Below are 23,627 nucleotides of genomic sequence, written 5' to 3' on the forward strand. Positions count from 1 at the left end.
CTCCATGCCACAGTCTACATTACAGCTATAGAGCGGCTATCTCTCTGCTAGGATATTCTTTTTTATTATCTGTCAAACCAGTGTAACAGGTGTTCTAGCTCTAAGTACAATGAAGATAAATTATACAGACACAAGAGTGGCTGTATACTATAGTCAGCATGGATTTTTCACATTCCGCAATGTTAAATTGAAAATACCCCCATGCCATTCTGATACTTCCCACAAGCTCATTTCAAAACAAAACCTTACAAAACATATAGTTCTGAACTCAGAAACACTTGCTTAACAACCCTCTAAATTTTCATGGTGATACACAAAACAGTCAGAGAGAATTGAGAGTTCAAAGTGTAAAAAGAGAGAGGAAAAAAACAGACCCCTTTGGGACTTTTTTCTGTCAGAGTTCTCATAATCTGTTGAAATTAAATAAAAATCAACCATATTCACAGAGTACCTGTAATCCTATTACTGACCTTGTCCCATACTCTGACCTTCATCTTCTGTAGTCTAAAAGTTAAAAAAAAATGCCTGGCTGATTTTTAATTAATTTAAAAGATTTTGCGTTGAACTCAGTGATAAAGTCAGGCATGCTCAGTAAGAACCAACTGTTAGTGTTCTAAAAGCCAGACTCACAGCTACTGGGCTTGCCTAATCAGGGGGCCACACCCACACCAGATTTGATTTCACTTGAGACAGTCATGGCTTCCCCCAAAGAATCCTGGAAAGTGTAGTTTCTGAAGGGTGCTGAGAGGAGACTCATATTCCCCTGACAGAGCTCCAGTGGCCAGAGTGGTTTAACAGTTCAGCTGCTCTGACTGTAGCTCTGTGAGGGGAACAGGGCATATCGCAGCAACTCTCAGCACCCTTCACTAACTACACTTCCCAGGAATCTTTGGGAGAGCCATGACTGTCTAAAGTGAAATAAAGGTCTGGTGTGGATGTGGCCAGGGACAGCTTTGGTTTAAATTTGGGTGGGGGGGCTACATGTGCCTCCTGTAGAATAAAAAGGTGGGGGAAATGCTGAAAAGCAATGATACTGTTCACAGTGTTTTCCTTTTGGAAAGGAAAGGAGCTTCCCCTTTGCCCAGTGCCCACCCACCGAATCTCCTCCCCTCTCTTCCTCCCTCCCCCTCCCCCTCCCCTTCCTGCCCTCCCCCTCCCCCTCCTCCCTCCCCCAGGTCTGTTTCACCTACCCTAAGCATGATTGCACAGGAGTAAATCCCACTGAAGTAAAAAAGCATGCAAATGATCAAACCTGCTCTCCCCTCCTCCGCCCTCCTATCCCCTCCCTCTTGCCCCTTCCCTCCCCTCCCTTCACCCCTCCCTTCCCCTCCCTCATCCCCTTCCAATCCCCTCCTTCCCCCTCCCCTCCCCTCCTTCCCCCTCCCCTCCCCCCTTCAAACATATTTAAAGAGACTATCTGAACTATATCAACTCCCTCCCTGCTAAAACAAGATCACCACAGCACATTTCTTGTTTCTGTTATTTGGGCTGATTGCAGGTGTTGCCACCACTCACCATATGCTCAGAGGCACGTGTTACCCAATTCTTCCCAGCTACACAGCAAGTAGATTGGACTGTGAAAGACCACCCCAAATTGTGTTTGCATTTTGACAACTTTGTAGGGCAGTACAATATCTCAGAGAGGAGGTCAGGTCTCCTGCTCCCCTGCTGCATTTACTATAGCTGCCCAATTTCCCTGCTTTTTAAAGTTTGATAGAAATATCTGTTGGCTATAGGTATGTTCTTAAACCACAAGGTTTTTTGCCTATTAGTGAATACATATCAGTTTCAGTATAGCTTTTGGATCGTCAGTCCAAAGCAAGATTAAAAAAGGAATCCTGTGTTTCTGTCTTGAGAAGTGGAAGCCAGGGTTCCCCCACCAACTGACCACATAAGAAATCTGCTAACTACAAGATGAACAAATTGTGCAATCTACTACATCTCAGCCACTCAGCTGGAATTAATGAGGCTATTCCATCAGTTTGATGGGACTTGTAGAGATATAAGAGAGGGCAAGTATTAACCCATCACATTTATCAGGCAATTTATATGGTTAGCTTTTCTTAGGCCTGCCTCCATTTATCATTTAGCAGGATTGTTATGCTTCTGTTCCTCCCCTCCTCAGTCCAACGTGCTTCTGAGTTCTCGTAAGGGGATCAATCTTGCAACAACAGAGAAGATGGATGGGTTAAAGCAGTGCAGAAGAGAAAAAGCACAAATGTTGCACAGCTTGGAATAAGTTTCAGGAATTAAGAACATAAGAACATAAGAAGAGCCTGCTGGATCAGGCCAGTGGCCCATCTAGTCCAGCATCCTGTTCTCACAGTGGCCAACCAGGTGCCTGGGGGAAGCCCGCAAGCAGGACCCGAGTACAAGAACACTCTCTCCTCCTGAGGCTTCCAGCAACTGGTTTTCAGAAGCATGCTGCCTCTGACTAGGGTGGCAGAGCACAGCCATCATGGCTAGTAGCCATTGATAGCCCTGTCCTCCATGAATTTGTCTAATCTTCTTTTAAAGCCGTCCAAGCTGGTGGCCATTACTGCGTCTTGTGGGAGCAAATTCCATAGTTTAACTATGCGCTGAGTAAAGAAGTACTTCCTTTTGTCTGTCCTGAATCTTCCAACATTCAGCTTCTTTGAATGTCCACGAGTTCTAGTATTATGAGAGAGGGAGAAGAACTTTTCTCTATCCACTTTCTCAATGCCATGCATAATTTTATACACTTCTATCATGTCTCCTCTGACCCGCCTTTTCTCTAAACTAAAAAGCCCCAAATGCTGCAACCTTTCCTCGTAAGGGAGTCGCTCCATCCCCTTGATCATTCTGGTTGCCCTCTTCTGAACCTTTTCCAACTCTAGAATATCCTTTTTGAGATGAGGCGACCAGAACTGTACACAGTATTCCAAATGCGGCCGCACCATAGATTTATACAACGGCATTATGATATCGGCTCTTTTATTTTCAATACCTTTCCTAATTATCGCTAGCATGGAATTTGCCTTTTTCACAGCTGCCGCACACTGGGTCGACATTTTCATCGTGCTGTCCACTACAACCCCGAGGTCTCTCTCCTGGTCGGTCACCGCCAGTTCAGACCCCATGAGCGTATATGTGAAATTCAGATTTTTTGCTCCAATATGCATAATTTTACACTTGTTTATATTGAATTGCATTTGCCATTTTTCTGCCCATTCACTCAGTTTGGAGAGGTCTTTTTGGAGCTCTTCGCAATCCCTTTTTGTTTTAACAACCCTGAACAATTTAGTGTCATCAGCAAACTTGGCCACTTCACTGCTCACTCCTAATTCTAGGTCATTAATGAACAAGTTGAAAAGTACAGGTCCCAATACCGATCCTTGAGGGACTCCACTTTCTACAGCCCTCCATTGGGAGAACTGTCCGTTTATTCCTACTCTCTGCTTTCTGCTTCTTAACCAATTTCTTATCCACAAGAGGACCTCTCCTCTTATTCCATGATTGCTAAGCTTCCTCAGAAGTCTTTGGTGAGGTACCTTGTCAAACGCTTTTTGAAAGTCTAAGTACACTATGTCCACTGGATCACTTCTATCTATATGCTTGTTGACACTCTCAAAGAATTCTAATAGGTTACTGAGACAGGACTTTCCCTTGCAGAAGCCATGCTGGCTCTGCTTCAGCAAGGCTTGTTCTTCTATGTGCTTAGTTAATCTAGCTTTAATAATCCTTTCTACCAGTTTTCCAGGGACAGAAGTTAAGCTAACTGGCCTGTAATTTCCGGGATCCCCCCTGGATCCCTTTTTGAAGATTGGCGTTACATTTGCCACTTTCCAGTCCTCAGGCACGGAGGAGGACCTGAGGGACAAGTTACATATTTTAGTTAGCAGATCAGCAATTTCACATTTGAGTTCTTTGAGAACGCTCGGGTGGATGCCATCCGGGCCCAGTGATTTGTCAGTTTTTATATTGTCCATTAAGCTTAGAATTTCCTCTCTCGTTACCACTATTTGTCTCAGTTCCTCAGAATCCCTTCCTGCAAATGTTAGTTCAGGTTCAGGGATCTGCCCTATATCTTCCACTGTGAAGACAGATGCAAAGAATTCATTTAGCTTCTCTGCAATCTCCTTATCGTTCTTTAGTACACCTTTGACTCCCTTATCATCCAAGGGTCCAATTGTCTCCCTAGATGGTCTCCTGCTTTGAATGTATTTATAGAATTTTTTGTTGTTGGTTTTTATGTTCTTGGCAATGTGCTCCTCAAATTCTTTTTTAGCATCCCTTATTGTCTTCTTGCATTTCTTTTGCCAGAGTTTGTGTTCTTTTTTATTTTCTTCATTTGGACAAGACTTCCATTTTTTGAAGGAAGACTTTTTGCCTCTGAGAGCTTCCTTGACTTTGCTCGTTAACCATGCTGGCATCTTCTTGGCCCTGGCGGTACCTTTTCTGATCTGCGGTATGCACTCCAGTTGAGCTTCTAATATAGTGTTTTTAAACAACTTCCAAGCATTTTCGAGTGATGTGACCCTCTGGACTTTGTTTTTCAGCTTTCTTTTTACCAATCCCCTCATTTTTGTGAAGTTTCCTCTTTTGAAGTCAAATGTGACCGTGTTGGATTTTCTTGGCAATTGGCCAGTTACATGTATGTTTAATTTAATAGCACTGTGGTCACTGCTCCCAATCGGTTCAACAACACTTACATCTCGCACCAGGTCCTGGTCCCCACTGAGGATTAAGTCCAGGGTTGCCGTCCCTCTGGTCGGTTCCATGACCAACTGGTCTAGGGAATAGTCATTTAGAATATCTAGAAACTTTGCTTCTTTGTCATGACTGGAACACATATGCAGCCAGTCTATGTCCGGGTAGTTGAAGTCACCCATTACTACCACATTTCCTAGTTTGGATGCTTCCTCAATTTCATATCTCATCTCAAGGTCTCCCTGAGCATTTTGATCAGGGGGACGATAGATCATTCCCAGTATTAAGTCCCTCCTGGGGCATGGTATCACTACCCACAACGATTCTGTGGAGGAGTCTGCCTCTTTTGGGGTTTCGAGCTTGCTGGATTCAATGCCTTCTTTCACGTATAGAGCGACTCCGCCACCAATACGTCCTTCCCTGTCCTTCCGATATAGTTTATATCCAGGGATAACCGTATGCCACTGGTTTTCTCCATTCCACCAGGTCCCCGTTATGCTCACTATATCAATGCTCTCCTCTAAGACCAAGCACTCCAGTTCTCCCATCTTGGTTCGCAGGCTCCTAGCATTAGCATACAGGCACTTGTAAGCAGTGTCTCTCTTCAAGTGTCTTTGGCACTTGTGGTTAGGCCTGTGGTAATTTTGCTCTTCTGGATTTATATCCTGTGCCCCTGCTCTCACAATGCCTACTTCTAGGCCTACCCCTTTTAAAATTTCATCATTTCTTTGGTTTTTATCCCAGGGGGGAGGTTTATTCCGAACCGGACCTTTCTCAGCTCCTGTCGGGTTTCCCCCCTCAGTCAGTTTAAAAGCTGCTCTGCCACCTTTTTAATTTTAAGTGCCAGCAGTCTGGTTCCATTCTGGTTCAAGTGGAGCCCGTCCCTTTTGTACAGGCCCGGCTTGTCCCAAAATGTTCCCCAGTGCCTAACAAATCCAAACCCTTCCACCCGACACCATCGTCTCATCCACGCATTGAGACTGCGAAGCTGGGCCTGTCTGGCTGGTCCTGCGTGTGGAACCGGTAGCATTTCAGAGAAAGCCACCTTGGAGGTCCTGGCTTTCAGGATCCTACCTAGCAACCTAAATTTTGCTTCCAGGACCTCACGGCTGCATTTCCCCATGTCGTTGGTGCCAACGTGCACCACGACCACTGACTCCTTCCCAGCACTGTCTACCAAACTATCTAAACGACGGGCGATATCCGCAACCTTCGCACCAGGCAGGCAAAACACCTTGCGGTCTACACGCCCATCACACACCCCACTTTCTATGTTCCTAATGATCGAATCACCCACTACAAGGATCCCTCCACCCCCTGGAGATATATCCTCGGCACGAGAGGATAGCTGCTCATCCCCCAAGGATTGGGTCCCTTCTAAGGGATTGTTTCCCTCTTCCTCAGCTGGATGCTCTCCTTCCCCGAGACCATCGTTGTCCATGATAGCAGGAGAGCTATCATCGTTGGAGTGGGACACAGCTATAACGTCCCTGAAGGCCTCCTCCACACACCTCTCTGCCTCTCTCAGCTTTTCCAGGTCCGCCACCTTGGCCTCAAGGAAATAAAGTCGTTCCCGGAGAGCCAGGAGCTCATTGCACCGAGAGCATACCCACGACTTCTGTCCAACAGGCAGATAGTCGTACATGCTGCAGGCGGTGCAAAACACTGGAAAGCCCCCACACACCTGCTGGCTTCTTACCTGCATAGTTTTGTTTAAGGTTTATTACGTCAATGGGTTGGAGACTGCGGTTTAGTTGAGGTCAGGGAACAGACGGGCAGAGTGGGGGGCCCTGGCCTCCTCGCCCTGCTGCCGAACTCGCTCTGCTGCTTAACTCGCCTTGACATTTTGTCAGCTGGGGCTCCCTCTAGCTCGTGGAGCAGGCTGAATTACCCTATAAAAGCAATAGTTGGGTTCTTTAAAGCTCTCTGCTGTGCCAAATTGGCATGAAAATTAGTAAGGAGGGGAACTGTCCAGTATTTCTGTTTTGAACTGACTCTCCCATGAATTGGCTATGGCAGCAGAGATGCTAGGCTTACATCATGAAGTGAACACATATCCTTGAATATCCTTTCTAGGGATACTTAAGGAATTTAGTTTCTGTGAATTCTAAAAGAATTGACCTGATCTGCACTTCCTGGACTAAAGTGTGAATTGGAACAGATTTATGCTTTGGATTTTGCACTTCTCTAAATTCTGCAATGCAGTTCTTAGTTCAAAACGTGTACCAAAATCCATTACAATTTGTATTTTAGGATAAAAGCATTTATAAATGAGAATATTGAAACAAAGCTTACGACCATACTACCCTGAACATGCCTGATCTCGTCTGATCTTGGAAGCTAAGCAGGGTCAGGCCTGGTTAGTACTTCGATGGGAGATTGCCAGGGAATACCAGGTGCCGTAGGCTTAGAGGAAGGCAATGGTAAACCACCTCTTAATACCTCTTACCCTGAAAACCCTATGAATATATCCAAAAAAGATTCATAGGGTAGCCATAAGTCGTAATCGACTTGAAGGCATATAGCAACAACAACATATTGAAACTATATATATATATATATATATATATATATATATATATATATATATATATAATACATAGTTAATAAAAACATATTTAAATACATTTTATTTATTTATTTATTTATTTATTTGTTAGATTTTTATACCACCCCACTAGCATAGCTCTCTGGGCGGTGTACAACAGAAGGTATATACAATAAAATCACATAAATCGGTACAAAAACATATATATAAAAATCCACAAATCTAAAACCAAATTAAACATATTAAATTCAATGCCTGAGCAAAGAGAAAGGTTTTAACTTGGCGCCGAAAAGATAGCAAAGTCGGCGCCAAGCGCACCTCAACGGGAAGACTATTCCACAATTCAGGGGCCACCACTGAGAAGGCCCTAGTTCTTGTAACCATCCTCCGAGCCTCTCTATGAGTCAGAACTCGGAGGAGGGCCTTCGATGTTGAACGTAGTGTACGGGCAGGTTCATATTGGGAGAGTCGTTCCAAGAGGTATTGTGGTCCCGCGCCGTATAAGGCTTTATAGGTTAAAACCAACACTTTGAATCTGGCCCGGAAACATATAGGTAGCCAGTGCAAGTGGGCCAGAACAGGTGTTATATGTTCGGACTGCCTGGTCCTCGTTATCAGCCTGGCCGGCGCGTTTTGCACAAGCTGTAGTTTCCGAACCGTCTTCAAAGGCAGCCCTACATAGAGCGCATTGCAGTAATCCAATCGAGAGGTTACCAGAGCATGGACAACTGAGGTGAGGTCCTCCCTGTCCAGATAGGGACGTAGCTGGGCTACCAACCGAAGTTGGTAGAACTCATTCCGTGCCACCGAGGCTACTTGAGCCTCGAGTGACAGGGAAGGATCTAAGAGTACTCCCAGACTATGAACCCGCTCCTTCAGGGGGAGTGTAACCCCATCCAGAACAGGGTGCATATTCACCATTTGATCAGAGAAATCACCCACCAACAGCATCTCAGTCTTGTCTGGATTTAGCCTCAGTTTATTAGCTCTCATCCAGTCCATTATCGCAGCCAGGCAACTGTTCAGCACATTGACAGCCTCACCTGAAGAAGATGAAAAGGAGAAATAGAGCTGCGTGTCATCAGCGTACTGGTGGCAGCGCACTCCAAAACTCCTGATGACCACACTCAGCGGCTTCATGTAGATGTTAAAAAGCATGGGGGACAGAACTGACCCCTGAGGGACTCCACGTTGGAGAACCCACGGTGTCGAGCAATGTTCCCCAAGCACTACCTTCTGGAGACGACCCGCCAGGTAGGAGCGGAACCACTGCCAAGCAGTGCCCCCAACTCCCAACTCCACGAGCCTCTCCAGAAGGATACCATGGTCGATAGTATCAAAAGCCGCTGAGAGATCAAGGAGAATCAACAGAGTTACACTCCCTCCGTCCCTCTCCCAACATAAGTCATCGTACAGGGCGACCAAGGCTGTCTCGGTGCTAAAACCGGGCCTAAAACCCGATTGAAATGGATCTAGATAATCGGTTTCATCCAATAGCGCCTGGAGCTGGGCAGCAACCACTCATTCCAAGATCTTGCCCAGGAATGGAACATTTGCTACTGGTCTGTAGCTATTAAGGTCTTCTGGGTCCAAGGAAGTTTTTTTCAGAAGTGGTCTCACTACTGCCTCTTTCAGACAGCTAGGGACCACTCCCTCTTGTAAAGAGGCATTTATCACTTCCCTGGCCCAGCCAGCTGTTCCATCCCTGCTAGTTTTTATTAGCCAGGAGGGGCAAGGATCTAGTGTAGAAGTGGTTGCACGCACCTGTCCAAGTACCTTGTCCACGTCCTCGAGCTGAGCCAACTGAAACTCATCCAATAAAACATGACAATAAGAAATAAGAATGACAATAGAAATAAGAATTTAAATACATTTTTTATGCAGATTCTTTTTTAAAAAAATCACAGATTAAAGCCAAATGGAAATGGAAGAGAAACATGCATGTACACATGTGAAATTGACACAGACCAGAAATGTATGGGTCTGTCCATCCATCACCTTACAATGTCAGGTCTTTGGCTTATTATCTGTATAAAGGTTGTATATCTTCAATGAATAAAAGATGGTGTCATTATTTTCTGTAGTTCATCATTCACCTGTATTAAATCTGTTCTGTTTTTCAACACTTATATAAACACAGGCTACCCTACTGTTTTGCGTCAGCCCAAAGGTTGCATATTCTTTTAATTAAGTGCACATATCATACAGCAGCTATATATTCCATGTGGGTTGTGCCTTCAGCTATAAATAGCTATTTGATATATTCATACTGATTGATCATTGCCCAGACCATAATTTTTGTGGCCATCTTCTAGTCTTTGTGACCCATATCTAATTCCAACATCAAGGTTAGATGATTTAGGAATTATTCCATGCTTTTTGCAAGGATTGTTACAGCAGAAACAAAGTAGCTGTGGTTTTGTAAGTATTTGTATTAAAATTTAGTTATCATTCTTTAAAAAATAAGACTGCTACTCAATTAATCAGAGACAATTTAATTGATAAAAAAACCTCAGTCAAACCACAATTCTCCATCTAGCTGTTTCCTACTGTAAATGAATGAGGCTTACAGTTTTCAGAAACAAACATGATATAATTTTTCCCAGAGCTTGGAAGTAACTAGCTACAAGTAACGAATTACTTGTAATTCATTACTTTTTTGAGTAACGAGTGGGTAATTCCTTTACATTTTGATTGTAATAGAAATAGGAGTAATTTTACTACTTTTGTGGAGTAATTGTAACGTTTCCAGAATTACTTTGGGGCATTACTTGGGGAGGGGAGCAGGGGAATACTTCTGCTCCTCTGATTTGTGGATGAAAATCATGTGTCTCATACTGGGCTTCTGTCGCTCTTTCCTCATGCTCTGTGGATGGGTAGGAGGCGACAAGGGAGGAGGCGGAGAGTGAGATGGGGTGGAGTGGAGAAAACAATTATTTTAAAAAATGGATAGTGGTGGTGAAGAATGGAGTGGAGGGAGAAAGGATCCAGAGGTCAAAAACATGGATAAAGGAGGAGAAGGAGGCAGCAGAAATGGAGATAAAGAACTGTGGAGGTGAAAGATGACGTGTGTGTGTGTGTGTGTGTGTGTGTGTGTGTGTGTGTGTGTGTGTGACAGAGAGAGAGAGAGAGAGAGAGAATACTGTGTTTGCACTTGGCACACAAAGTGGCCTCCACCACCCTCTCTGCCTACTGTGCTGCATTTGCAGTATTTTAACCTTTTCGCATCTCAGGTGAAAATGTTTGCTTGAGTGAGTGTCCCTTAGTTGGTGGCAGGGCAGGGTCTGGGAGATGGTCAAGTGAGAGAGGTTATGCTTGCTGGCTGAGTGGGGGGGTGCACTTGGTTTGGCGTGCTAAGATCTGAGTAGTGGCCGCAGCCTCCCTCCCCACCAGCCTTACCAGCGGAGAGACCACCATTGCTATCTTATGAATAAAAATAATTATTCTACTACCTGTTTATTTTTAATGTTGTTTTAGGCTACTTAGATGTGCAGCAGCCAAGGCCAGCACCTTGTAGGCATTTTTTTTTAAAAAGTAACTGAAATGTAATTGTAGTGATTACTTTGGAGGAAAAGTAAAGTAATCAGTTACTTTCAGAGCAATTGTAATTGTAATGGCAATTACTACTTTTTGGGGCCATGTAAGTGTAACTGTAATTTATTACTTTTTAAAAGTAATCTTCCAAGCTCTGATTTTTCCTCCCCAAACATGGCACTGGAATCCTTTTCTTTACATGGTGAAAGTTTATTTATTTATTTATTACATTTATACCCCACCTTTCTTTTCATGATAGAAACTCAAGGCGGCTTACATATGGTTCCCAGGCAGTCTCCCATCCAGGCACTGACCAGACCTGACCCTGCTTAGCTTCAGCAGGGTGCTGGCCTTATGTGCTTCAGAAGTGTCAGTGAAGCATCAGCCCATCATGAAGATCAAACTGTTTCTAATTCACTAATAGGCAAAAAACCTTGTGTTTTAAGAACATACCTATAGCCAACAGATATTTTCTATCAAACTTTAAAAAGCAGGGAAATTGGGCAGCTATAGTGAACGCAGCAGGGGAGCAGGAGACCTGACCTCCTCTCTGAGATATTGTACTGCCCTTCAAAGTTGTCAAAATGCCAACACAATTTGGGATGGTCTTTCTCAGTCCAATCTACTTGCTGTGTAGCTTGAAAGAATTGGGTAACATGCCTCTGAGCATATGGTGAGTGGTGGCAACACCTGCCATCTCCAAAGATGGAGGATTACATTTTTGTATGTTTGTTGTTCATTTTACTTTGCTTCTTGCCTGTGTTACTATTTCTATAGAGAATCTAACCTAGAAAATTATATTTCTCTCATTATTCATCCTAAAAATCTGTGTCAAATTTATTTTTATTAATTTCAAAGCCTTTTTATTGGTTAATGTTATATGATGGTGAAGACAGCCTTTTGTCTTTCAAACTGGAGGTCACCTTCCACTGTTTTATCTTGTGCAAACTGAGACACTCCTCATCTCCATTGGAAACTATTCTACAAAACAGTCAGTGCCATTATTCCACAATTTGTTTTTGGAGTTTTTTTTTAGTGTTGCAGAGTGCTGCTGTACTTCACATATTAACAGAAACAGAAGCAAAAGAAAATGATTTACTATAGGAAATTTCACTAAAATTGCAAAGTAAATCAAACATATTTAAAGAGACTATCTGAACTATATCAACTTCCTCCCTGCTAAAACAAGGTCACCACAGCACATTTCTTGTTTCTGTTATTTGGGCTGATTGCAGGTGTTGCCACCACTCAACATATGCTCAGAGGCACGTTACCCAATTCTTCCAAGCTACACAGGAAGTGGATTGGACTGTGAAAGACCAACCCAAAGTGTGTTTGCTTTCTGACAAATTTGTAGGGCAGTTCAATATCTCAGAGACGTCAGGTCTCCTGCTCCCCTGGTGCATTATATAGCAGGTACCATCTTCAGGAAATAACTTGGCCTAACTTGGCCTCTTGGCAGAGAAGGGATAGAGCCTGCAGCCTTGGTTTGGTTTTCTCAGTCTCAGGTTTTTATTCAGGCAGTGCTTGTATGCCTTCATGAGATGCATAAAATGTACTGTAAATGTACTGCCTTCAAGTCGATTCTGACTTATGGAGACCCTATGAATAGGGTTTCATGAGGATGAGAGACAGTGACTAGCCCAAGGTCATCCAGTGAGTTTCATGGCTGTGTCGGGATTCAAACTGTGGTCTCCCAGGTTGTAGTCCAACACCTTAACCACTATGCCACACTGGCTCTCTCATGAGATGCATGAAAAGTGGATATTCTTCAGGCATAACCTCCCAGTACAAAAGATGCAGTGCTGAGGAATGCTAAATTACCAGCTGTTACGTTGCTCCTAAAAGGCACAGAAGCACTTTCAGGAAAAAAGCAGCAAGGTGATTCCTTGGGCTCTGTAATAACTGGGAAGTGAGATTCAGAGCCACTCAAGCTGAGGCTGCAGGGATCCCACTACCATCAGCTGTTACGTTGGTAGCCAGGGAGGATTTGGAAGGTGTGGTGGTGAAAGCTTAATGTGCTGAGAGATGAGGCAGGAGTGGCAGAGTTTCAAAACATAAATGGCAAAGGAGATTATGCAGGCCTTTGAACATGAGCCTTTCCATTCAACATTGACAGACCAATGTGAGTGAATGCAAGGGCCTTAATTCTGGCAAACGTAAACCTGGAGGCTACATAAACTCCTTTCCCTAATGTCCACAGCGCACCAAATGTCCTTGATCTGACTTTTATTGTTTTTATTGAAATAGATTCTAAGAAAGAAGAGGGAGCTGTGCTCTAAAGATCCAGAATTAGCATGGCTTCATGTGATCAATAGTGTAATGACAGGGTTCTCACAGGGATTTGCTTTTTTTCTTAGGCAGACAGGAAATATCTTAACAGGCAAAAGAGCAAAAAGTATATATCACACTCTCTCTTTGAACTACCTGCTGAATAGCTGTAGAATTGGGGAAAGCTTAATATTTAAGTTTGAAATTGGCCTTGGGTGAAATCTGGTAAACAGCTGAAATACTGAAAAGCAAAGGATGAGGAAAACTAATTCATCTTTCTTTCTGCTGCTTTTCGGCATCAAAACACTCCCCAAAAGCAGTCAGAGAGAATATCATGGTTGGTTTCTTGTCCTACCTTTTGTTGAAAAAGGTTTCTGTCCATTAGGTTTATGTACAGATTTTTCCTTTGATCTCAGGTGTTTTTTTATATATGCCTAAGCTGAAGGGACAATTTGCAAGGGTTTGAAATGTGCTTGCTGGTCATGGACCGAAATAAACATTCATTCATTCAAAATGTGATAACTGTTGAGTACAAACTGCTGAAATTTGAAACATATATCTACATTTCAAAATTTGAACAATACTGTATTTTTAAGACTCCAGCTCTATATCCACATCTGGGAGTAAACCCATTGCTCTGAATGGGACTTAATTCTGAGTAGACGTGTACAGGATTGCACGGTAAGCTAGCCAATCCAAGGGGTAGGAATAATGTATTTTAATTATAAAATATTCAAATTAAAATAATCACAACATATAAAAATACAAAAAGTTAAAACCCAATCCTCCATCAGCATAACCTTCTGCCACTAAATGTTAGTCCATAATATGAATTTCAGCGCTGAAACTCACAATGCTGTCAATGAAGGTACATGAAACAATCACTGTGCTGAAGCTAAGCAAGTCTAGATCTGATCAGTGCCTGGATAGGTGGTTGCTTGGGAGTCGCATATATGGCACCTTGGGTTCCATTTTGGAAGAAAGACGGGATGTAAAGGTAAGAAAATAAAAAAAATCATGCAAGCATCAGCACAGATCACATGAACTGAGTACTGTCCAACACTACAAGTGTATTCTGTACCTTCCCTCAACACCTTCATCCCAGTAGAAGACATTAGCACAGGTCTAAATGTCAAGAGTGCAATAGACAGATTTCATTCTAGATTATAACCCGATTAGGGGACAAAGAATGTCCTGGATGCCCTGAGGATATTTTACACTGGGAGTTATACGGGCAGAGTGTTACCCCAGCAACTTTTTGTTCTGTTGACCATGGTATATTTCTGAATCACCTGTCTGGATTGAGAACTGGAGTCACAGCACTGACTGTAGTGGCTGAGTTTCTGTTTAATAAATAATAATAATAATAATAATAAATTTTATTTTTCAGCCGCCTATCTGTCCGGGTTAGGGACACTCTAGGCGACGAACAACAAGAATAAAAACAATCCATATACATCAACATAATCAAATTTTAAGCTAAAGAAACCATCTGTTAATTCAGTTATAACATAAAATTAATCTGTCCCAATCTTGTAGGCCTGCCTGAACAGCCAGGTCTTCAAGGCTCGGCGATAGCTGGACAAGGAGGGAGCATGTCTGAGATCAAAAGGGAGGGAGTTCCAGAGGGTGGGGGCCACAACAGAGAATGCCCTCTCTCTGGTCCGTACCAGCCTAGCTGTTCTCACCGGTGGGACCGAGAGAAGGTCTTGCGAGGCTGATCTCGTCAGGCGGCATAATCAGTGATTCTGGAGGCGTTCCTTCAGATATACTGGGCCGAAACCGTATAGGGTTTTAAAGGTCAACACCAACACCTTGAATTGGGCCCGGTAGCGGTCAAGATTCCAGAAAATAGTGCTATGAGAGCCATTGGCAGTGTGTGTATCTGCGAGTCTGTATATGTAAGAGAGATAGGAAGCAAGCAAGCTTGCAACTCAACAGAAGAATGTGTCTACATTGTCCATTCATTTAAATAGAGGAGACAGTAATGTATTTGCAAAGGAATGCTTATGCGGAGCTGTCCCCACCACTCTGATGAATGAGGAAACTCTTGTATATGTAGGTTGGGATCCAAACAGTTACTTTGGCTCATGCAAGGGGCTTGGACTAGCTTAGTGGAGTTTCTGCCTTTTTGTTTTCATTTGAAAAGTTAAAGACTGCCCCCATCCCATGCAATCTCACATAAATGGGATCATCTGTTTCAGCAAAAGCAAGTTTTGAGAACTGCAAAGTTCACGGAGATTCATGGTTCTTTCGATTGTGGTCTTATATATCTCTATGTACATATGAGTCTCTGCACTCACAAGAGGCTGCTGGATTTAGCTGGTGAAAGTCTGTAAAACTAAACAAATACATGAATTTTATTTAGGAATTGTTATTTGCAGTATGTACCTAGTCGTTTATTTGCTCCTAGTAGTGGGCACGCAGTGAACCTTTCCTCCAGTATGGAGACCTCGATGTGTAGTTTTTGTATTTATAACCTTTCAGCACCATTTAATGTTGGCTTGCAAACACATCGGTCAGGATCATGCAGCTTTCCTTAAACGACAATTGAAGAATGGTTCCATAATCATTACAATCAAAATTCCATTTATGTCAAGGATGGCTATCAAAAGGGAAACTTAAGAGTCACTATGTGAGATAATCAAGAGGCAGTGAAAGACCTACAGAGATAAACAGAGCTTCCACACACCATTCCCCAACGTTTAAATGGTATTTCCCTGAATGACAAGGACTGTTGCTCTCTCGTGATTATTCTCAACCTGGTGCTGGCTTGAAGTGCCTTGGCTTGAACAACAAAGTTTATGAGCTTAGGCTCCAGCCTGGTTGGAATTTCCTATCTGCTGCTAAAACACACACATGAGAAGTAACATCTGCATACATGGCCAAAGTGAAAACAGTATATAGAGAAGTCAGTCAATTTCTGTAACAGTTAAGCTTGCCAGGTCAGGAGCATCTGAAACCCTAAGATTTCAGGGGTGGGCCCTAGTGATGTCATAGGGGGTAGATTCTTATGATGTCATAGGGAGTGAATTCTAGTGGTGTCATTAAGCAGGATTCATTAAGCATCAACCACAGTTGCTTGGAGCATATCACTCAAACAAACAAAATTCTCTGACTGGAAATTAAGATAGAAATCTTAGCTAAATGAGGGTGTTTCCAGGGCCAGCTGAAGTGATCATTCTTTCTCACCTGCTTAGAGAGCTTGGGTAAGGAATATTTAATCTAGCCTACTTGCTTCTGGCAAAAAGGGTTGAACTGCCCTCAGGCCAGGCCTGTTACCAGAAGGCGATTGTAGGAAGAAGGGAGCCTGGTGTTGCGGAGATGTTAGATGGGAGCCCTCAGGAGTAAAGATGGATGCCGCTGAAGGCTGCAATTCTAAACACACTTACTAAGGGACTAAGCCCCATAGAACTCAACAGGACTTAATTCTGAGCAGATATTGTTAGGATTGTGTTGTTGGTAAGGCTTGACTAGGGATCCGCTGCTTTTTATATTATTTTTATTCATAAAAACGGAATAAAATTGTGACTTTTTATCATATTGTTTTGTCATTCTGGGCACCTCCCTCCTACCACTTGTTATATTGAATGACATCCACTTTTTTTCTATCTAGGGATCCTCTGCAACAATATTGATATCAAAGCAGGGTTGGCAACCCCCTGCCTGGAATGCCCTGACTGCCTTTTAATGTAGCTGCTCCAAACTTCTCTACAGACTTGACCCTTCACTGCAGAGAGAGGTTTGAGAAATGAGTAAGAGTTAAGAAGATTATCTACTCTTTCCTGCCTGCACTGTCGGCTGCTATACACTCACTTTGAAAGCCAACCCAATTCCAGTGAGTAATAATCGACAGAGAGAAAACACACATCGTTTGGTTTACCTTCAAAGGCAGTAGATTGGGAACAACAGCAATTGAAGCCACACTTCCAAGTATGTGAGTTCTCTTTTACCACTATTGGGCAAGAAACAAACCATCATGCAAACCACAAGATGCATCATCAGTGGGTTTAAGGGAGTTGAGCTGCCCACATGGAACCACTGTCATTGCTTCTATGGATGTATGGGAGTAAGTTCAGAGGTAAATGAAATGCAAACAGAAAAAGAAAAGATTTCCTAAATACAATACCATACCAACAGACTGTATCAGCACATAATATCTCTGCTCTGAAATGTGCACTAGTTGCTGCTTTGCTAATGGGCTAAGTTCAAGGTGTGCTTTCCATGTCACAGGTTCCACATAGTACTTCTTCTGCTCTTGTAAGAAATCGATCCTTTAGTGTGGCAGAGGCAGTACCTATGCTTTGGAACTCCCTGCCTATTTACATGAGGCAGACCCCTTCATTGTACTAATTTTAAATGGAAATGTGTGGCCTTCAAGTCGATCCTGGTTTCCATGGTAAGCGGTATTCAGAGGGGGTTTGCCATTGCCTCCCTCTGAGGCTAGTCCTCCCCAGCTGGCTAGGGCCTGCTCAGCTTGCCACAGCTGCACAAGCCAGCCCCTTCCTTGCCCGCAACTGCCAGCTGGAGGGCAACTGGGCTCCTTGGGACTATGCAGCTTGCTCACGGCTGCACAGGTGGCATGGCACGTAACCCCTGAGCCACTCACTGTGGGGGTTATCTTTAGTTGGCCCCTTACACCCAGGAGACACAAGCGGGGATTTGAACTCACAGACTCTGGACTCCTAGCCAGGCTCTCCTCCCCATTGTGCTATGGCACCTGCTAAAAATATTTTTGTTTAGGCAAGCCTGCCCAGGCATGTAGAAGCTAGTATGCTTTTTTATCTGTTTTAACTCATTGTTGGTTTCATTATTTTGAATGTTTCAAATACCTATCTTTAACTGTTTTTGCCAATAATTTTATTGTTTTAATTCCTTCTATAAACGGCTTTGAGGTTTTTTACAATAATGCATTATATAAATATTGTAAATAAAATACATAAATAAATTTCGGAGTCACTGTGGTCCTTGGGTCTTTTTCCTCTTTTATACTGAGTCAGGCCATTTGGTACCATCTAGCTCAGTACTGATGACATGGACTAGCATTGGCACTCCAGGATTCCAGTCAATAGTCTCTTCAGGGGATTGAATTTTGGACCTTTGTATGTCCTGTTTAAAAAAGTGTATCTTAAAACTGTTCTTTTCAATTCATTAATGAATGCACAGTACACTAGGGCAGATCCACACTATCCATTTAATGTACATTCAACATATATTTGAAGCACATGAATCCCACTACAGAATCCTGGGAACTGTAGGTTGTTAAGGATGGAGGGAACTATAACTGTGAGGGGGAAACTACACTTCCCAGGATTCTTTGGGGCAAGTCATGCACTTTAAATGCGAGTTGGATGTGCTTTCAATGTATTATGTGGATCTGCATTACTTCATAAACTTTGCCTACATATAAATCATTTTAATTAAATTTTAAAATGATAATAATCTACAAAGTTTACTGGGTGACCATAGGCTACGCACCACCTCTCAGTCAAATCTGCCCCTCGGGGTGAAAAAAACAGAGGGGGATCATGACCATCCCAAGGAAGAAGGGCACACTTAAAATGTAGAGGAAATAATAATTTGTAAATAATAATTTACAACCATAGTGTGAAATCAGATACATATCAATAGTATGAAGAAATATTTATATAATCATGCATGTCAATGTTTTTTATTTATGCAACCTGTAAATAGATTTATAGTGCAATCCTATGCATGTTTACTCAGAAGCAAGTCCTAATGTATTCAATGGGGCTTGTTCAGACAGGGAAGCATGCACAGGACTGCAATTCAGTGATAAGGAGCATCATTCATCCAATCCAAAATTCAAAATCATGCCACTGTTTTGCAACGGTTTTGTACTTGTTTTATGGTTACTGGATTTTAAATGGCTTTATTTCTTCTTGTGAGCTGCCTTGGTTTCCAACCCTACCTCACCGGGTTGTTGGAAATATTCCATATACACAAACACTGAGATGTAAAAATATATATACCCCATATAATAGCTTATTGTCAAAACCAGTTGGCTATTGCAGAACATTTTTTTTAAAAAAAGTATTAATTTCCTGCCAAATAAAAGCAGTGACACCTAAGTAAGCACTGGCTAATTGCTTAAAAAAGGATCAGAGGGAAAGAGAAAGATTTATAACACAATCCTTTTCTATGTTCACTCAAAAGTCCCACTGATTTTCAGCACAATCCTAACCATGTCTACTCAAAATAGGTCCTACTGTATTCATTGGGGTTAACTCCCAGGTATGTGGAATTAGCATTGCAGCTTTACTCCCAGAACAGCTTCACACTGGGAAGGTTTTCAAAACAGGTTATGAATAAGACAAATAAACTGCCCTCTTCAGCATCCAGAAAAAAATTAACTTGTTTGACTCCTTAATTAGAAAAGTATAACACTGTAGCATGTACACTTTTAAAAACTTCTGTTCAAAAATGATTTGAAAGATAAAATGTAAAATATGTCATTTTTGCAAGTAATTAAAAAACCCTGCATGTACACTTTTATGCTTACCAAGATCCTGCTGTGATCTTCTGTTGTAGTGCAATCCTATGCATGTTTACTCAGAAACAAGTCCCAAACCTGTACAGTGAATGTACTCTTTACGCTGCTGAAAGCTATAAATTCACTCAATTCCTGATGTGAGACAAGCAGGAAAAGGAAACTCTATCAGAACTTGAAATGGGGTTTAGGTATTGCCTGGGGGGGGTCAACAAATCTTGTCAATCACAACCCTGACTTCACTTATTGGGTAAAAACCTGAAAGGGCAGGGATTAGAGTAGCTGGTACTAACAGAAGTTGCTGGGGCGGCGGCTGACATTTTGGTTCATATCTTTTGAACCCGACCACCTAGAAACTTAATTTTTTTTAAATGAAAGCTAAGAGGCTGGAGATTAAGGCGACTCACCCAGAGACCTGGAGAGGACCCCCAAAAACCAGAGTCTCTAGGCAGAAACTGGAGACCTGGCAACCCTAGTTACAGTATAGATGCAAGGTTTTCATTCAAAAGTGAAACTCATTAGGATCCTTTAGGATCCTATGAGTTAAGAGTTAAGGCTGAGTTAAATTAGGGAGGCCATGTGATTCTCAAAAAACTTCATCCCTTCATCTGCCAGTTCAGCAATGGGATGGGGAGAGGCTGTAAAACAGGGCAAAATGGTTTTTTCATGCAAAGCGTGGTCAAGAGGCATTAATTTCAGCATTTGAAGTAGTGTGGAATGGGATAAGATGCCATCCCACTTTTTCTTAGAGAGATTTAAAACCACCCTACATTTTCATCTGACACAACTAACCCTAGCCTAATTTGAAATGGAATCAACCAACTTCCTTTCCCTTCCTAAACAAATCAATCCCATTTCCTTTTTCTCTCTCATACCTAGCCTTGCTCTCATTCTGATTTAGCTTTGTGATAGGCATCCTGTAGCCAAATCTGATTGGCTGAATGATGTTGTGATATAATAGGTTGCTCATGTGGTTCCTGACTGGTTTGGATCTCCACAGGGAGAAGATCTTTGTTTGTTTTAAAATTGGTGTTGAAGTTATTGACCTGGGAAAGGAGCAGAAGTGAGCAGTATGCAAAAATGGTAAGTAAGGAGGACTTAATTAAAATATTTATCACCTGAATATTTTAATAGGTGAAAACTTGGTGCAGTCCTACTTAAGATAAAGTTGCGAGACCCACAAACTTTTAAATAGTACACCTAATCTGCAAAAACAATGGCATTTGAAATCACATACTCCTGTAGGATTTTCACATTTGCCCCATAAAACAAAATGGAGCATTTATTTTTGCAAAATTCTTTATCTTCTTTATTCACAAGACTCTTCACAAGAGTCCTGTAAAGCCTGCTCTATTAATCCCATTTTACAGTTGGGAAGCTGAACGTACAAGAGGGTTTCTTGTCATAACTGATCTCTATGTTGGGAAAACTAATCTTGTTGAAGCTTTGCCCATTGTGCAGCAGAGAGTGATACTGATTGCAAAATTCAGCATGCTCCTAAGAAACTTCTAGCCCTCATTACTGAAATGATCAGCTTAAAAATGTGAGAGAATTAGGTAACTTCTGATCTAGTCTTCAAAGACAGAAAGAGTGACAGATTAAATTGAGATTTTCAGTGGGCTTCAAAGCCCTCTACACAGCTAATTGATTCTCTCATCCAATAGTGGGAAAATATATTATGCAAATTAAGGAGATGTATGGAAAATGTACATAACTGATACAGGTCACAGAATTTGGTTAGACTGACACAAAGATTTTGACCTTTTTAGTAAATACTACTTGCTGTTTTTGTGCCTCCCCACCATCTTCCTGGCTTTCAAATCTAATGAAAGCAACCTTGTAGATTTGAATGTAATGGTGGTATATGTATGATATATACAGTATCTCAACTTCAGCAAAGCTTTTAACAGAGTACGCCATGATATTCTGATTAGGAAGCTAGCTAAATGTGGGCTGGATGAAACAACTATCAGGTGGATCTGCAGTTGGCTACAGAATCGTAGAGTGCTTATCAATGGTTCCATCTCAAACTGCAGGGAGGTAATGAGCACGGTATTAATGACTTGGGTGAGGAGGTGCAGGGAATGCAGCTGATACAAAATTGGGAGGGATAGATAATACCCTGGAGGACAGAAACAAAATTCAAAGGGATCTTGATATGCTGGAGCATTGGGCTGAAAACAACAGAATGAAATTTAAAAGGGGTGAATGCAAAGTTCTACACCTAGGAAAAAGAAACCAAGTTCATAATTATAAGATGGAGGATACTTGGCTCAGCAATACTACATGCAAGAAAGATATTGGAATTATTGTTGATCACAAACTGAATATAAGCCAACAGTATGAAGTGGCTGCAAAAAAGACAAATGTTATTTTAGGTTGCATTAAGAGAAGTATAGTTTCCAAATCACATGAAGTACTAGTTCCCTTCTATTCAGCACTAGTTGGGCCTCATCTTGAGTACTACGTCCAGTTCTGGACACCACATTTTAAGAAGGATGCAGACAAACTGGAATGGGTTCAGAGGAGAGCAACAAGGATGATCAGGGGACTAGAAACAAAGCTCTATGAACATAAGAACATAAGAACATAAGAACATAAGAACATAAGAACATAAGAACATAAGAACATAAGAACATAAGAACATAAGAACATAAGAAGAGCCTGCTGGATCAGGCCAGTGGCCCATCTAGTCCAGCATCCTGTTCTCACAGTGGCCAACCAGGTGCCTGGGGGAAGCCCGCAAGCAGGACCCGAGTGCAAGAACACTCTACCCTCCTGAGGCTTCCAGCAACTGGTTTTCATAAGCATGCTGCCTCTGACTAGGGTGGCAGAGCACAGCCATCATGGCTAGTAGCCATTGATAGCCCTGTCCTCCATGAATTTGTCTAATCTTCTTTTAAAGCCATCCAAGCTGGTGGCCATTACTGCATCTTGTGGGAGCAAATTCCATAGTTTAACTATGTGCTGAGTAAAGAAGTACTTCCTTTTGTCTGTCCTGAATCTTCCAACATTCAGCTTCTTTGAATGTCCACGAGTTCTAGTATTATGAGAGAGGGAGAAGAACTTTTCTCTATCCACTTTCTCAATGCCATGCATAATTTTATACACTTCTATCATGTCTCCTCTGACCTGCCTTTTCTCTAAACTAAAAAGCCCCAAATGCTGCAACCTTTCCTCGTAAGGGAGTCGCTCCATCCCCTTGATCATTCTGGTTGCCCTCTTCTGAACCTTTTCCAACTCTAGAATATCCTTTTTGAGATGAGGCGACCAGAACTGTACACAGTATTCCAAATGCGGCCGCACCATAGATTTATACAACGGCATTATGATATCGGCTCTTTTATTTTCAATACCTTTCCTAATTATCGCTAGCATGGAATTTGCCTTTTTCACAGCTGCCGCACACTGGGTCGACATTTTCATCATGCTGTCCACTACAACCCCGAGGTCTCTCTCCTGGTCGGTCACCGCCAGTTCAGACCCCATGAGCGTATATGTGAAATTCAGATTTTTTGCTCCAATATGCATAATTTTACACTTGTTTATATTGAATTGCATTTGCCATTTTTCCGCCCATTCACTCAGTTTGGAGAGGTCTTTTTGGAGCTCTTCGGAATCCCTTTTTGTTTTAACAACCCTGAACAATTTAGTGTCATCAGCAAACTTGGCCACTTCACTGCTCACTCCTAATTCTAGGTCATTAATGAACAAGTTGAAAAGTACAGGTCCCAATACCGATCCTTGAGGGACTCCACTTTCTACAGCCCTCCATTGGGAGAACTGTCCGTTTATTCCTACTCTCTGCTTTCTGCTTCTTAACCAATTCCTTATCCACAAGAGGACCTCTCCTCTTATTCCATGCCTGCTAAGCTTCCTCAGAAGTCTTTGGTGAGGTACCTTGTCAAACGCTTTTTGAAAGTCTAAGTACACTATGTCCACTGGATCACCTCTATCTATATGCTTGTTGACACTCTCAAAGAATTCTAATAGGTTACTGAGACAGGACTTTCCCTTGCAGAAGCCATGCTGGCTCTGCTTCAGCAAGGCTTGTTCTTCTATGTGCTTAGTTAATCTAGCTTTCTACCAGTT

The 23,627-nt window shown here is 42.3% G+C and overlaps 1 protein-coding gene and 1 pseudogene across 9 annotated transcripts in view; one reads left to right on the top strand and one right to left on the bottom strand.

Annotated features, from left to right (window-relative positions):
* ALK (ALK receptor tyrosine kinase) overlaps positions 1–23,627 on the bottom strand; it is a 731,445-nt gene that overhangs the window by 119,026 nt on the left and 588,792 nt on the right. The window lies entirely within an intron of this gene.
* LOC133384589 (5S ribosomal RNA) lies at positions 6,961–7,079 on the top strand (annotated as a pseudogene).

The sequence above is a fragment of the Rhineura floridana genome, chromosome 4, assembly GCF_030035675.1.
Source record: "Rhineura floridana isolate rRhiFlo1 chromosome 4, rRhiFlo1.hap2, whole genome shotgun sequence".
In the NCBI taxonomy this organism is placed as follows: domain Eukaryota; kingdom Metazoa; phylum Chordata; class Lepidosauria; order Squamata; family Rhineuridae; genus Rhineura; species Rhineura floridana.